Raw genomic sequence first — 16,245 nt, 5'->3', positions numbered from 1 at the left:
TGGTTAAATTTCTGTTTTTACACTTGTGAAAATTAAAAAAAATGGTTCTGAAGTAAAATGTTTGCAAAAAAAAGTTAAATGTTCATTTTTTTCTTCCACATTGTTTCAGTTCCTGTGAAGTACGTAAAGGGTTAATAAACTTCTTGAATGTGGTTTTGAGCAGCTTGAGGGGTGCAGTTTTTAGAATGGTGTCACACTTGGTTATTTTCTATCATATAGACCCCTCAAAATGACTTCAAATGAGATGTGGTCCCTAAAAAAAAATGGTGTTGTAAAAATGAGAAATTGCTGGTCAACTTTTAACCCTTATAACTCCCTAACAAAAAAAAAAAATTGTTTCCAAAATTGTGCTAATGTAAAGTAGACATATGGGAAATGTTATTTATTAACTATTTTTTGTGACATATCTCTCTGATTTAAGGGCATAAAAATACAAAGTTTGAAAATTGCAAAATTTTAAAAATTTTCGCCATATTTCCATTTTTTTCATAAATAATCGCAAGTAATATCGAAGAAATGTTACCACTAACTTGAAGTACAATATGTCACGAAAAAACAATCTCAGAATCAGTGGGATCCGATAAAGCGTTCCAGAGTTATAACCTCTTAAAGTGACACTGGTCAGAATTGTAAAAATTGGCTCGGTCATTAAGTACCAAATTGGCTCTGTCACTAAGGGGTTAAAAATGGTAAATAAATAAAGGTGTTTGAGGTTCTATATACAAATGCGGAATGCGAACCTTTGGTATAGAAAATGTTATCTGGTATTAGAAAATAGTAACTGTAGGGTAACCATAATTATCATTTTTGGGTATTGGTATTTTAACTTTGAATGAGGGAAATTTTTTATAAGGTTGAAACTGTGTCTGGAGGAGGGGGTGGGGTAGGTTTACCAACATGCGCATGGCGCATATCAAGATTGAAGTAGTTTTGGTGTTGCTTTCAAGGAATTTTTTGGGGAAACAGGAGGTGGAGGGTTTTGCAGCTTGTGCAACAAGCATATCAAGTTAACATTTTTTTTTTTTTTTTTTTTATATTTTTGGTGTGGTCAAAAAATTTTTAAGGGGGGGGGGGGAAAGGAAGTGTAATTTGGCATACCAATACATAATCATTCTAATTAAAACTGTCTTTAATTTGGAAGATTTTAGTGGTACCAAGCAAGGAACCCAAGATACACGCAGGCAGGCCCCCCAAGTTTTGAAAACAGATGTAAGTATAAAGTCCTGAAAGCTGCGTCTATCCTTTTGTATAGTAGCTTAGAACTCTCTTTATACTTGCAGATTCTAGGGACCAAGAGGATTGCAGATTCTAGGGACCAAGAGGCACCCAAGATAGACGAAGGCAGGCCCCCCAAGTTTTGAAAACAGATGTAAGTATAAAGTCCCGAAAGCTGCGTCTATCCTTTTGTATAGTAGCTTAGAACTCTCTTTATACTTGCAGATTCTAGGGACCAAGAGGCACCCAAGACAGACGCAGGCAGGCCCCCAAGTTAGAAACAGGGACCATAATGTCGTCTTCTGAGAGCCCCCCCCCCCCCTCACATCGTCAGCCACCTGAGTTTTTTTTTTTTTCTTCTTAATTTTTTTTTGGTACATCTCTGGTAATGTTTTTGAACCCTATATGTATTTATTCTGTTTTCACAGGAAGATGAAGCAGAGGGGCTTCCAGAAGGAGACGGGCAGGGTGGAGAAATGAGAGGAGCGGCAGCGCATAGTGTAAGTTTTGCAGAGGCAGATTCTCACATAAAACACACTACACCCAACACAAACATTCAGCACAGCACACACAGTACATATGCCTCCATCACAAGCACATTATTTATTTATTTTTTTTATTAGTCTTCACAATCCGGGGCTCGACGTAGAGTTCCTCAAAGAACCTCCCATAGTCGTCGGAATGCTAATCGTGGTGGTCACTGAAGAGTAAGTTCCTTTTTTGGTTTGGTGTTTAATAAACTGTAAAATTCATGTGGTATAATCTTTCCCTTTTTATTCTTATTTTTTTGTTGCTTCACAGCGTGCTCCCGAACAGGATGAGGAAGAGGAGGGCATTGAGGGCATTGATGTGGACACCCTCATCCAAGCGGTCCAAAGTCGGGAGCCGCTATGGAACATGTCGGACCGCCGCCATGCTGAACAGTTCGTCACCCGACGGCTATGGGAGGAAGTGTGCAGTGCTGTTCTGGATAACTGGGAGGAACTCGATGCTGGGGCCCAGGATCTAGCGCGTAAGTATTAACACTTCATTACCTTATGTTAGCATGATTTAATGTGTTGTATAGTAACTAATTTTTGCTTTATCTTTCCAGGTAACAGGGTTATCGTGCGGTGGCGGTCACTCAGGGATCGCTTCAAGAGGGAGTTTAACAAGGAGATGCAGGCCCCGAGTGGATCTAGAGGACGCAGGAGCAGGTATAAATATGCCAGAGCCCTGTCGTTCCTCCGGTCGACGCTGTTGAGCAGAAGGTAAATATTCAACACCACATGTTTTCAGTCAAACTGTTAAAATGTGTAACCTTCATATTTCTTTGGCAGTAAGGGCAATTGTAATATCAAGATACTAATTTTTTTTTTCTTCTTTAACAGCACTGTTTGCAGCTCTCGGGAGCCTGCATCAGAGTTGCACCCCTCTGGAGTGATCTCCCAGGAGTCCGCCACCGGGGACCACGTCGACCCCTCTGTATCTGTACCTTCCCTTTTGTTTGATCCCTCGGCCCCATCCACCAGTGCTGGAGCAGCAGGGTGGACTTCGTCACTTGAAGCTGCAGGTGATGAGTTAGAGTTCCCTTTACCCCACCCCTCTGACACTGCCGCAACATCTAGACCACCTTTGGGGTCAGGACGGCAGCGCCAGAGAGGTCAGGAAAGGAGCTATGCGCCTGAGTTTTTGCATCTAAATGCAGCCTTCCAGAGTGCCATCAAGCTTTTGGGTGAGCAAACATCTGCTGAGTACAATATGGTTAACAAAAGCATACTGGAACTCAGCAGTCGTCTGGATAGGATGCATTTAGATGCAAACCAGTCACCAAGACACAGTTTTTTTCAGTCGGTCCTCAGGCACATGGAAAATCTAAGTCCTGACCTGCAGATGCATGTGATGCAAGGCTGCCACACTGCTCTAGCGCAGGCGATGTCCCAAGCCCCTCAACCGACCCTTCATGTTTCAACACCTTTCCCCTCTCAAGCCGCCGTCTATCCTCCCGTCCATCGTCCTCCCGTCCATCCCCCTCCCATCCATCCTCCTCCCGTCCATCCTCCTCCCGTCCATCCTCCTCCCGTCCATCCTCCTCCCGTCCATCCTCCTCCCGTCCATCCTCCTTCTACTCCTTCGCCATTCCTTCCTTCCCCCCTCAGTATTTCCCAGTACCTACCTTCCCCTTTCCATTCTTCCCTTTAACTTCACTGTTCCCAATCCCACCAACACCTTCACCATACCTCCCACAGACCACATCTGTACCTCAACTCCCTGCCCAACCTCATGTTTTCACCACCCATTCCACTTCTGTTCCTCCCCGTGATGTCGTGTCCCCCCCTATCGACGTGGCCCGCCCTGTCAGCCCCTCCGCTACTATCTCCACCCCAAATTATGAGAACCTGTAAAAACTTGTAAATAAATAAAACTTTTTTTGGTTGAAAAACAATTTTATTGTCTTTCTCTTTTTTTTTTAAGAACTGTATTAAAACCACCAAGGTTATGGTAATAGTAACAGTAGAAATTGTGTAAAGGGTACTGGTTCAAAACATTCAATACTGCGAGGTTAAAGTACAAAGGTTTTGTAACCAAACAAAAACATGGTATATTTACAAGTGTGAAAAAATTTTTTTTTACACCATTTCATACTGCCAGTCAACTGATCCTGGAGGAGACATGAAGTAGTCTGCAAAATTGTCCCGCATTCTGGAGACTGCTACTGGACTGCAAAAAGTTGTGTTGTGGTAATCCCGCAAGGTGCTTTCTGACACATTATCCTCCAGGGAAACATGTTCTTTTGATAAAACGAAATTGTGAAGTACCACGCAAGCCTTCACCACATCATCGACAGTTTCAGTCTGCAGTTTAATTGCAGTTAGTAGTATTCTCCATTTAGCAGTTAAGATGCCAAAAGCACATTCCACAACTCTTCGTGCTCTGGTTAAGCGGTAATTAAAAATTTTCTTCCTCTGGGTCAGTCCACTACTTCCAAAGGGTTTAAGCAAGTGTGGGGAAAGCTGGAAGGCATCATCTCCAACGCAAACAAATGGTAAAGGTGGACCGGTGGTTCCAGGGAGAGGTCTAGGCGGCGGAAAGTCAAATGTCTCTCCATACAAACGACGCCCCATTGGTGAACTTTTAAAAATCTGGGAGTCATTTGCGCGTCCATACGCACCGATATCCACAGCGATAAACTTGTAGTGTGCGTCGGCTATGGCCATCAATACAATGGAGAAGTACTTCTTATAGTTGTAAAATTCTGATCCAGAGCCAGAAGGTTTGACGATCCTTATGTGTTTCCCATCGACTGCTCTGACACAATTTGGGAACTGGCATATTTGTTGAAAATTTTGTGCAATCTCCAGCCACCTCTCCTGTGATGGCTCTGGAATATATTCTGCTTGTAAGCACTCCCACAATGCCCGGCAGGTATCTCTGATGATCCCTGAGATGGTGGATATCCCAAGCCTAAACTGAAAATGTAGGGATGAGAACGACTCTCCAGTTGCAAGGAATCTGTTAACAAAAGGAAAAGACAATAATTAATAAAAACTTCAAAAAACAACATTACAGTTATAAGTCTGATGGATGAGAATCATTTAAGAAAAAAAAAACTTACCGAATAGTCACCATGAGACGGAGCGCTGGTGATATGGAGAAGCGCATCTGGGTGTCTCGTCTCCGTATAGAGTCTTCCACATGGCCCAATAAAATTTCGAAATTTTCGGCTTTCATTCTCACATAGTTGAAGAATTTCTGAGGGTTTTCCCTCAATTCAATGTAAAGTGTGGAATAAACACCACGGGTCATGCGTTGGGCTGTGATGGGATGGATCCACAGCCTTCTCTTCCGCCGCTGCCGCAGGATGCGCATTCTTTCTTCCTCCTTGTCTCGAACGATGACTGCCAACCGATTTGCCTCAAAAGTAAAATCTGCACAGATCTTTACAATGTTCGCCAGTACTCCTTCCATCTTTGCCGCTTTCTCTACAACCTTTCAAAGATGTGGTGTAAATACACAGTATATATAGTTTTCCAGTAGTTTCCAGTAGCCAATCACATTGAGATCCTCCCTTTTTAAAAAACGGATCCGTCAAAAAACGGTTCCAACGGATGTAAAAACGGTCGGTCGCAACGGTTCCAACTGATCCGTTTTTGTGACGGATCAGTATAACTGATCCGTCAGAAAAACGGATCCGTTGGAACCGTTTTGCCAACAATTGTGACGGATCCGTCGATCCGTCACGATGTCGGAGCTGACTGATGCCAAACAACTGAAGTGTGAAAGAAGCCTTAGCGAGCGCCGATATGCACTAAAATGGAGGTCAATAAGGGTACCTATGGGGGAATAAGTATAGCGCCGACTGGTGGCGGCGATTCCCACATGACAGCTGACACCCTGCAATATCGGACCCGACCGGTTTGGGGTCCAATCGGGGCTGATTAACCCCTTAAATACAGCTGTCAATCACAATTGTCAGCAGTATTTAAGTTGTTACAAGGGGGTCACAAGACCCCCTTAGTAACCATTGGACCACCACGATAATTGCGGGTCCCGATGGTTACCATGGTACCCTGAGGTCATGTGATGGGGGGCTCGTCTCTCCTGACCAGAAGGAGGATAGAGTGTATCTCCCAGCAATTTTTAGCAACTGTCTGATACTAACAAATAAGCATAATTGCTGGATAATTGCCCCCCCGGTCTCCTCCTGGTCCTGATTGGTTAGGAGAGACGAGCCCCCGGTCCCTATTGGTTAGGAGAGAAAATCCCCAGTCTCCTCCTGGTCCCGACTGGTTAGGAGAGACGAGCCGCTGGTCTTCTCCTGGTCCCGATTTGGTTAGGAGAGACGAGCCCCCGGTCTCCTCCTGGTCCCGATTAGTTAGGAGAGACGAACCCCCGGTCTCCTCCTGGTCCTGATTGGTTAGGAGAGATAAGCCCCCGGTCTTCTCCTGGTCCTGATTGGTTAGGAGAGATGAGCCATTGGTCTCCTCCTGGTCCTGATTGCTTAGGAGAGATGAGCTCCCGGTGTCCTCCTGGTCCCGATTTGGTTAGGAGAGACGAGCCCCCGGTCTCCTCCTGGTCCTTATTGGTTAGGAGAGATGAGCCCCCGGTCTCCTCCTGGTCCCGATTGGTTTGGAGAGACGAACCCCCGGTCTCCTACTGGTCCTGATTGGTTAGGAGAGACGGGCCCCCGGTCTTCTCCTGGTCCTGATTGGTTAGGAGAGACGAGCCCCTGGTCTCCTCCTGGTCCTGATTGGTTAGGAGAGAAGAGCCCCCGGTCTTCTCCTGGTCCAAATTGGTTAGGAGAGATGAGCCCCCGGCCTCCTCCTGGTCCCGATTGGTTAGGAGAGACGAACCCCCGGTCTCCTCTTGGTCCTGATTGGTTAGGAGAGACGAGCCCCCGGTCTTCTCCTGGTCCCGATTGGTTAGGAGAGTCGAGCCCTGGTCTCCTCCTGGTCCTGATTAGTTAGGAGAGACGAGCCCCCGGTCTCCTCCTGGTCCTGATTGGTAGGAGAGACGAGCCCCCGGTCTCCTCTTGGTCCAGATTGGTTAGGAGAGATGAGCTCCCGTGTCCTCCTGGTCCTGATTGGTTAGGAGTTTCTGAGCTCACGTCACAAACACGTGATGTATGACGAACACTTAGCTCCAATTGTAAAGATCACTCCTGTGTGACGTATTTCATTATCAACCCGGGATATCTGCACTCAGTAGCGGGATAGGTTGGATCAATCTCAATGTGATAACCCGTTTGATCTTTGATGGGTCCAGACAGGTACGCCGGAGGAAACAGGTGGGATTCTGTTATAAATGACCACCACACGCGGCCGCTAATCTTGCCGATACGTTATATCAGGAAAACATCAGAAACTCATTGAATGCTTTATGCAGAACTGCTAGCCCCGATGATCATGGCAGTAATTATTTATGATGAAACGCGTAGGGCTTGATTTAAATATCAATGATTTATTCATATAGTAAAGATCCTGATTGGGATCTGCGACCTCAGATTGAATCAGCGATCCCTGCTTGGCGTACATCAGCCGAACCATAAATGCAGTGAAGAATCCGATTGTGGCAATAACAACCACCTTTCTATTGGAATCACCATAAGCATTAATTATATTTTGCTTTTCTGTGAGGCACCTGAAGGTTCAAAGTGCTCACCACACATCTAGATCAGTTCCCTGAGGGGTCTAGTTTCCAAAATGGTGTCACTTGTGGGAGGTTTCCACTGTTTAGGCACATCAGGGGGTCTCCAAACGTAACATGACGCCCGCCAATTGTTCCAGCAAATTCAAAAAGTAAAACGGTGCACCTTCCCTTCTGAGCCATACCATGCACCCAAACAGTAGTATTCCCCCACATATGGGGTATCGGCGTGCTCAGGAGAAATTATACAATAAATTTTGGGGTCCATTTTTCCCTGTTACCCTTGTCAAAATAAAAAAATGGGATCTGAAGTAAATATTTGGTGAAAAAAAGTTAAATGTTCATTTTTTCCACACTCAAAAAATTCCTGTTAAGCACCTGAAGGGTTAATAAACTTCTTGAATGTGGTTTTGAGCACCTTGAGGGGTGCAGTTTTTAGAATGGTGTCACTTTTGGGTATTTTCTGTCATATAGGCCCATCAAAGTGATTTCAAATGTGAGGTGGTCCCTAAAAAAATGGTTTTGTAAATTTTGTTGGAAAAATTAGAAATCACTGGTCAACTTTTAACCCTTATAACGTCCTATCAAAAAAAATATGTCTCAAAAATTGTGCTGATGTAAAGCAGACATGTGGGAAATGTTATTTATTAACTATTTTGTGTGATATGACTTTCTGATTTAAGGGCATAAGAATTAAAAGTTTGAAAATTGCAACATTTTCAACATTTTCGCTAAATTTCCGATTGTGATGAGGGAACAGCCGCCATCTTGGACGGGCATACTAACAGAGATTGGCGTGACTCCATTTTGTCTCCTGGTCACAGGTCTGCAGAGAGGAGTGCTCCTGGCCCCAACCTTTTCTCATGAATAAAGTTCCTTTTAGTATGGTAATGGGCTGAGCACAGTGTAGCAGGCAGATGGCATTTCAAAGGCTGAGTGAGGAAGCCACACCAGCAGGGGACATAGAGGTGCCTGAGGGGCTTAATTAAAGCACGCATGTCAAGTGGCCAAAGGATACACATCTATTATGGCCTTCCAGTCGAACCGTCTCCAACATGGAATCGTGAATTATGGACGCATCGTTCGAGATACAGGCTCATAAAAAATATCCCCCTCACCTTAAAAAAAATTGCGCATCTGACAGTGCGACTCCCGGGTCCGTGGGAGTTCTGAAACCTGAGATATAGAGATCAGCCTCCCACAGCGACCTAATGGGTCCAGGTTTGATCCCTGTATGACCGGCAGAACAAACCACATGCGATGGTACTGCCCGGGTACTGATCCGATCACCCTGAGAGCAGTTATCCCATTTATTAGATATTGGAATAAATCTTGCAGGGATGCAGAGGGGTGGAGATTGCTAAGCCCACCCAGCTACAAGGGGAGGGACCCAGCAGGGTTAAGAGCTGGGACACTTGGAGAGTGGGTCAGAACAGAGGAAGATGACTACCTAAGGAACAGGGCGTATGCCAGCCAGAGGGGAGCAAGCACACGCTTTCTGGGGGCTGCCCGGCAACTAAGTCTTGGACCTGCGGAACGCTGAGCCCCCCGGCTTCCACAAGCGACCTTCAACCTGGTAAATTGACCTCCAGCTTTATACCTCTAAGCCTTGTCTTATGATTGTTATATTTTACTCTGACTGTAACTCTTGATATATTTTGACTGTATATTTCTTGTAATTACCTAGTGCGCCCTTAAGGCAATTAAATCATAAATTAATTTTGGGCTGATCCTTTTACTCTGATTGCGAATCTTAGAATACCCAGCGTGGGTAACAGGGCAGTCTCCCCGGCAGCCATTTGCTCTAGGTGCAGTTCCCTTATTGACCTGAGAGACAAAGGGGGAGCCGGAGAGCTGTGCCTGTGTAGTGACGTCACGGATTAGTGACGTCACGGATTTGGTGACGTAGGAGGAACCGGGCTTCCTTCACATTGGTGGCAGCGTGTGGGATCAGAGTAATAGTGTGCGTGGGACCCCTACTCCCAGACACTAAAGACTACCAGCAGTAACTTTCACTGCTGGGGTCTTAAGGTCAGCCCAGCACTAGACGGTCAGAGTGCAGATATAATAAGTTGTGTGCAAGGTCAGGGTTACAGCTGTGTCAGTAACCAGAGGTTCCAAAGATGGCGGATGGCACCAGGAGCGCGGTGAAGGCGCAGGCCAGTGCTATGGCCTATGAGGAGGTGGTGGTAGACGGTACCGTTCCAGGCGAGGGGGAGCTCAACCCGGACTCCCCAAGGAGCCAGCCACCCGTGCTTAGTCCGGCCAGGGACTACCCACCACCTACCCGCCCCAGCCTGTTCACATCAGAGGCCCTTGTTGCAGCGGCAGTGGCACGTCTCGAGGCGGGTAATGAAGACGCCTATATGAGACTCATGGCAGCTGCAGAGAAAGCAGCAGAGGCCGAGTGTGCAGAACGCCGTGAAGTGGCGGAGCAAGCAGCGGCAGAGAGAGCAGCGGAGCGGCAGCACCGACTGGAGATGGCTCAACACGGGCTCCCGCTGGACGCCCCAGCACCACCAGAGTCCAGGGCTTCCAAAGTCCGGGCCGAGGACTTCCCTCTGCTTGAGAAGGATGGAGACCTGGATTCCTTCCTGCTGGCCTTTGAAAGGACCTGCCTTCAACACCATCTGGCCCCGGATCAGTGGGCAAGATACCTGACCCCCCGTTTGAGGGGTAAGTCCTTGGAAGTTTTGGGGGACTTACCTGCCAGGGCGGAGCAGGACTACAGCAGCATCAAGCGGGCCCTGATCCAGCACTACAACCTCAGCCCGGAGTCCTACCGCAAGAAGTTTCGGAGCCTGCAGCGGGGCCCAAAGGACACCTGGACCGACCACATGCGGGCGTTGCTGAGAGCTGCAGAGCACTGGACCTCGGGTCTAGCGCTCACCACCCGCCAGGAGGTCCAGGAACTGTTCGTCACGGAGCAGTTCTTGTGGAACTGCCCAGAGGACCTCAAGCAGTTCCTCCGTGACCGGAAACTGAAGGGGGCTCCTGCAACAGCCGCCCTGGCAGACGAGTATGCCAATAACAGGGCGCCTGAGCCGAAGAAGCCTGCCAGCAGGAGAGGGGGTAAGCCCAATCCTGCCCGTTTCCCCAGCCCCCGGAGTGCAAGGGGTGTACCCCCCTGCTGCCCTCTCCAGGCCAGGCACAGAACCCAGACGTTGTCATCACTGCAACCAGCTGGGACACTTCAAGGCTGTATGTCCCCAGCATCTTAAGGCCCCATCCCTGTCCCCGAAACCGTCCACTGTTTTATGTGTGGGAGGTGGTGGTGGGAGGTCCCTAGACAATTACCAACCCGTCACTATCGGCCGCTCAGCGGTCATGGGACTGCGGGACACAGGCGCTGAACGGACCCTGGTACGTCCTGAGGTGGTATCCCCTCAAGACTTGGTGCCGGGGAAAACCCTTTCCGTCTCCGGAATTGGAGGCGTGGAACCGGCGCTGCCTGTCGCCAAGGTGTTTTTGGACTGGGGCGCCGGGAGGGGAATGCGGGAGGTGGGAGTAATGTCAAATATTCCTGCCAATGTATTGCTTGGGACCGATTTGGGGCGGCTAGTGTCTCAGTATGTGGCCACTGAACCCCCAAGTTCGGCTCCCCAAGAATGTCATGACTCTACTGTGAATGTTGATGTGTTGAATGTGCCTCCAACAGTGGGGGAGGGAGTGAAACCTGAGGGTGCTCTATACACTGACACCACACACACAGGGCTCACAGGGAGGACAGGTGAGGAGACTGTAGGGGAGAGGTCAGAGGTGGAGGGAGGGGCTGCTATGGGCAGTGTAGTGCCCCTAATTGAATCCAGCCTGCTGAGTCTAGGGCCCCTACAGGAAGAGGAACAGGTAATGGGGGGAGGGGGCGTTGCGGGACAGGAGCCACCAGGTAAGACCCCAGGGCAGGAGTTCCCCACACCTGGGATGTCAGGAGTGCAGGGAAGTCTGCCTGACCCGGCGACTTGGTCAGGAGTCGGGGGAAGCAGGCGCTACCCGTGGGCACAGCGGTTGTGGCCGCTGTCACCAGGAGTGGGAGCGCTGGAGCCCAAGGAGCCTCGCAGAGGTCTGACGGATTCCCCCTCTCTGACCAAGTGGCAGCCGAGTCAGACAGCGGCCAGGAGACAGATCCCGGGGAGTTGACAGGGGATGTGGCAGTGTCATCCATTCTCGCCACATCGAGTCAGGGATTTCAGGCAGCGTTGGAAGCTGACGCTAGCCTGAAACCTCTCAAGGAGCAGGCAACACAGCCTCCCGGGGAGTCAGACCACGAGCGGGTGGTCTGGGACCAGGGACAGCTGTACCGGGTAACGGTCCAGCAGGGTTCACCGGAGGCGTGTCCCAGAAACCGAGAGTTAGTGGTACCCTATCCGTTCAGGGCGGAATTGTTGCAGATAGCACACCTAGGGATCGCTAAAACCAGGGCCAGGCTAGCGCAGCATTTCTACTGGCCTGGAATGTGGACCGAGGTAATTGCCTACTGCCATTCTTGTGACACCTGTCAGAGGGTGGGGAAGGCGGGGCGGCACCCCAAAGCCCCACTGGTAACTCTGCCCATCATTGAAGAGCCTTTCTCGAGGGTGGCTGTGGATCTCATTGGACCTCTGTCCACTCCCAGCCGCTCCGGAAAATGCTTCATATTAACGGTAGTAGACTATGCCACTCGGTACCCGGAGGCGGTAGCTTTGTCATCCATTCGGGCTGACAAAGTGGCCACTGCCTTACTGGAGATCTTCTCCAGAGTGGGGTTTCCCCAGGAAATGCTCACCGACAGAGGGACCCAGTTCATGTCACAGCTAGGGTTGAGCGATACCGTCCGATACTTGAAAGTATCGGTATCGGAAAGTATCGGCCGATACCGGCAAAGTATCGGATCTAATCCGATACCGATACCCGATACCAATACAAGTCAATGGGACTCAAGTATCGGACGGTAAATCAGCCCTTTCTGTCCTTCTATATGGGGTTCTGGAGGGGGGGGAGAGTGTGGGCGGTGCCTGGGCGGAGACTGCGTGTCTCTGTGCGGGCGGGGTCTGTGCGGGCCTGCCAGGGATCTCATTCTATGCGGCCGGCGCTGTATGCCCAGGCTTGATGCGGCGTGCCGGGGCTTGATGCGGCGTGGGAGGGCTCTGCGGCGTGCTGGGGGGGTCTATGCGGCGTGAGGGGGTCTAAGCGGCGTGCTGGGGGGTCTATGCGGCGTGAGGGGCTCTCTGCGGCGTTCTGGGGCGTCTATGCGGCGTGCTGGGGGATCTATGCGGCGTGAGGGGCTCTCTGCGGCGTTCTGGGGCGTCTATGCGGCGTGCTGGGGGGTCTATGCGGCGTGCTGGGGGGTCTATGCGGCGTGCGGGGGTCTCAGCGGCGTGCGGGGGTCTCTGCGGCGTGCTCGGGGGTCTCTGCGGCGTGGGGGGGGGTCTCTGCGGCGTGGGGGGGTGTCTCTGCGGCGTGGGGGGGGTCTCTGCGGCGTGTGGGGGTCTCAGTGTGGGCATCGTCCGATGGGACTACAAGTCCCATCGGGCTATGCCTGCTACACTGACAGTGATTGACACATTAGCCAATGATGGGACAGTAGTAGTCCCATCATCCGGCTAATGTGTTGAATGAAAAAAAAAAAAAATACTCCATACATACATTCTACATACATACATACATATAGACATACAGTACATTCATACATTACATACATGACATACATTACATTAAACATAGATTACATACTCACCATTACTTGTCATTTTGATCCCCGAAGCCAGTGTCATCTATAAAAAATGTGAAAAAAACAAACAACCAATATACTCCCTGTCCGCAGAAATCCACGAGTGTCCCACGACGATCTCCCGTGGAGAGCAGCAGCATCAAATAATGCGACCGCTCTCTAGGGGCTCAGAAACACAATGACGGGAGGAAGGTATCCTTCCGCCACTGTATTCCTCCGCCGCTGTAAAAAAAAAAGTCCCTAGTCTCACTTTATGGCATTGCTGTATGAGACATTTTCCCATGCAGCAATTATATAAAGTGACACTTTGAACTCAGGTAACCTCAGTGATGCACTGCAGGAGCCATTGTCTCCTGTCAGTGTGTCACTGAGGGTCCTATAGAGCAGTGACGTCACCCGATGTCACTGTTCTATAGGGGAGATCGTCGTGGGACACTCGTTATTAATTGGACTACGGCGGACAGGTAGTATGCGGTTTATTATTTTACGTTTTTTGCAGGCGCTGAAGTATGGTAAGTATGGTGAAATGAAGAATATTAAAATACTTTTTCCTAATGTGTGCGTGTTTTATTAACCCTTTTCTTACTATTGGATTAATAACGGATAGGCGTCTTATTGACGCCTCTCCGTTATTAACCCGGCTTAATGTCACCTTACGATAGCAAGGTGACATTAACCCCTTATTACCCCATATCCCACCGCTACACGGGAGTGGGAAGAGAGGGGCTAAGTGCCGGAATTGGCGCATCTTACGGATGCGCCATTTTCGGGGCGGCTGCGGACTGGTATTTGTAGCCGGGGGGGGGCCAATATCCATGGCCCCTCTCTAGGCTATGAATATCAGCCCGCAGCTGTCTGCGTAGCCTTTCTGGCTATAAAATATAGGGGGACCCCACGTCATTTTTTGGGGGGGTCCCCCTATTTTAATAGCCAGTAAAGGCTACGCAGACAGCTGCGAGCTGATATTCATAGCAGGCTACAAATATTGGCCCCCGGCCGTCGGCTTTCCCCCTCTGGCGCAGAAAATTGCGCGGGAGCCCACGCCGTTTTTTTCCATTTTTTTTTTTTAATTCAACGCTCATAAAGGCCTCTTTCACCCTTGCGTCAGTACGGGTCCGTCGCTATGCGTCGAGCCGACGTACCGACGCACGTTGTGAAATTTGTACACGACGTGGGCAGCGGATGCAGTTTTTCAACGCATCCACTGCCCATTCTGAAGTGCGGGGAGGAGGGGGCAGAGTTTCTGCTGCGCATGCGCAGTAGAAAATGGCAGACGCGACGGACAAAAAAACGTTCACTTGAACGTTTTTTCGTGCCAACGGTCCGCCAAAACTCGACGGATCCGTTGCAGAACGGACGCGACGTGTGGCCATTCGCCGCGATCCGTCGCTAATACAAGTCTATGGGGAAAAAAAATGCATCCTGCGAGCACATTTGCAGGATCCGTTTTTTTCCGCCAGATCCGTTTTTTCAGTCGGATCCGTTGTTTTCCGCCAGATCGTTTTTTTTCCACCGGATCCGTTTTTTTCCGCCAGATCTGTTTTTTTTACATTGGATCCGTTTTTTTTCCGCCAGATCCGTTTTTTCCGCCAGATCCGTTTTTTCTCATAGAGTTGTAATAGCGCCGGATTGCGCCTGATGGCCACACATTTCATCCGTTTTTTGCAGGATTCGTTAAAAAAAACTGTTTCCGCCGGATGGAAAACTCATAGGAACGTTTTTTGTCCGTTATTTTTCATGCATGTTTCCATTCAAATCATGCACATTTTCCGTTTATTTATTTTCCAAAAACCTCATCAAAACCTGCATCAAAACTGCATGAAAAACCGCACCAAAAACCTACATCAAAAACAGCATCAAAAACCGCACCAAAAACCTGCATCAAAAACCGCACCAAAAACTGCATCAAAAACCGCACCAAAAACTGCATCAAAAACCGCACCAAAAACCTGCAGCAAAAAAGCACCAAAAACTGCATCAAAAACTGCATCAAAAACCGCACCAAAAAACTGCAGCAAAAAACTGCAGCAAAAAAAGCACCAAAAACTGCATCAAAAACCGCATCAAAAAGCTACATCAAAAACAGCACCAAAAACTGCACCAAAAACTGCATCAAAAACAGCACCAAAAAACTGCAGCAAAAAAAGCACCAAAAACTGCATCAAAAACCACATCAAAAAGCTACATCAAAAACAGCACCAAAAACTGCATCAAAAACCGCACCAAAAACCTGCAGCAAAAAAGCACCAAAAACTGCATCAAAAACCGCATCAAAAACTGCACCAAAAACTGCATCAAAAACCGCATCAAAAAGCTGGAGCAAAAAAAGCACCAAAAACTGCATCAAATACTGCACCAAAAACTGCATCAAAAACCGCACCAAAAACCTGCAGCAAAAACTGCATCAAAAACCGCATCAAAACTGCACCAGTTTTTTATGCAGGTTTTGATGCAGTTTTTGGTGCAGTTTTTGATGCGGTTTTTGATGCGGGTTTTGGTGCTGTTTTTGATGTAGCTTTTTGATGCGGTTTTTGATGCAGTTTTTGGTGCTTTTTTTGCTGCAGGTTTTTGGTGCTGTTTTTGATGCAGTTTTTGATGCAGTTTTTGGTGCTTTTTTGCTGCAGGTTTTTGGTGCGGTTTTTGATGCAGTTTTTGGTGCAATTTTTGATGCGGTTTTTGATGCAGTTTTTGGTGCTTTTTGCTGCAGGTTTTTGGTGCGGTTTTTGATGCGTTTTTTGATGCAGTTTTTGGTGCTTTTTTGCTGCATGTTTTTGGTGCGGTTTTTGATGTAGTTTTTGGTTCAGCTTTTGATGCAGTTTTTGGTGCTTTTTTTGCTGCAGGTTTTTGGTGCGGTTTTTGATGCAGTTTTTGGTGCTGTTTTTTATGTAGCTTTTTGTTGAGGTTTTTGATGCAGTTTTTGGTGCTTTTTTTGCTGCAGGTTTTTGATGCCGTTTTTGATGCAGTTTTTGGTGCTTTTTTGCTGCAGGTTTTTGGTGCAGTTTTTGATGCGGTTTTTGATGCAGTTTTTGGTGCTGTTTTTGATGTAGCTTTTTGATGCGGTTTTTGATGCAGTTTTTGGTGCTTTTTTTGCCGCAGGTTTTTGGTGCTGTTTTTGGTGCTTTTTTTGCTGCAGGTTTTTGATGCCGTTTTTGATGCAGTTTTTGGTGCTTTTTTGCTGCAGGTTTTTGATGCAGTTT

The 16,245-nt window shown here is 48.2% G+C and overlaps 1 protein-coding gene and 1 long non-coding RNA gene across 3 annotated transcripts in view; one reads left to right on the top strand and one right to left on the bottom strand.

The window, feature by feature from the left end:
- Positions 1-1,341, top strand: part of LOC143807253 (uncharacterized) — a 165,794-nt gene extending 164,453 nt beyond the window's left edge. Inside the window, exons 2-3 of the long non-coding RNA XR_013221684.1 lie at positions 1,142-1,209; positions 1,281-1,341. This is a non-coding gene — a long non-coding RNA (uncharacterized LOC143807253). The remainder of the gene's footprint in view (positions 1-1,141; positions 1,210-1,280) is intronic.
- The window catches only part of LOC143807251 (carbohydrate sulfotransferase 6-like), a 40,820-nt gene that overhangs the window by 8,323 nt on the left and 16,252 nt on the right, over positions 1-16,245 (bottom strand). The gene's annotated exons all lie outside the window — the stretch shown is intronic.

The sequence above is a fragment of the Ranitomeya variabilis genome, chromosome 2 (genome assembly GCF_051348905.1).
Source record: "Ranitomeya variabilis isolate aRanVar5 chromosome 2, aRanVar5.hap1, whole genome shotgun sequence".
NCBI classification, from domain to species: Eukaryota; Metazoa; Chordata; class Amphibia; order Anura; family Dendrobatidae; genus Ranitomeya; species Ranitomeya variabilis.
Note: the sequence above shows the minus strand (reverse complement) of the source record. Positions and strands in the feature narration are given on the sequence as shown.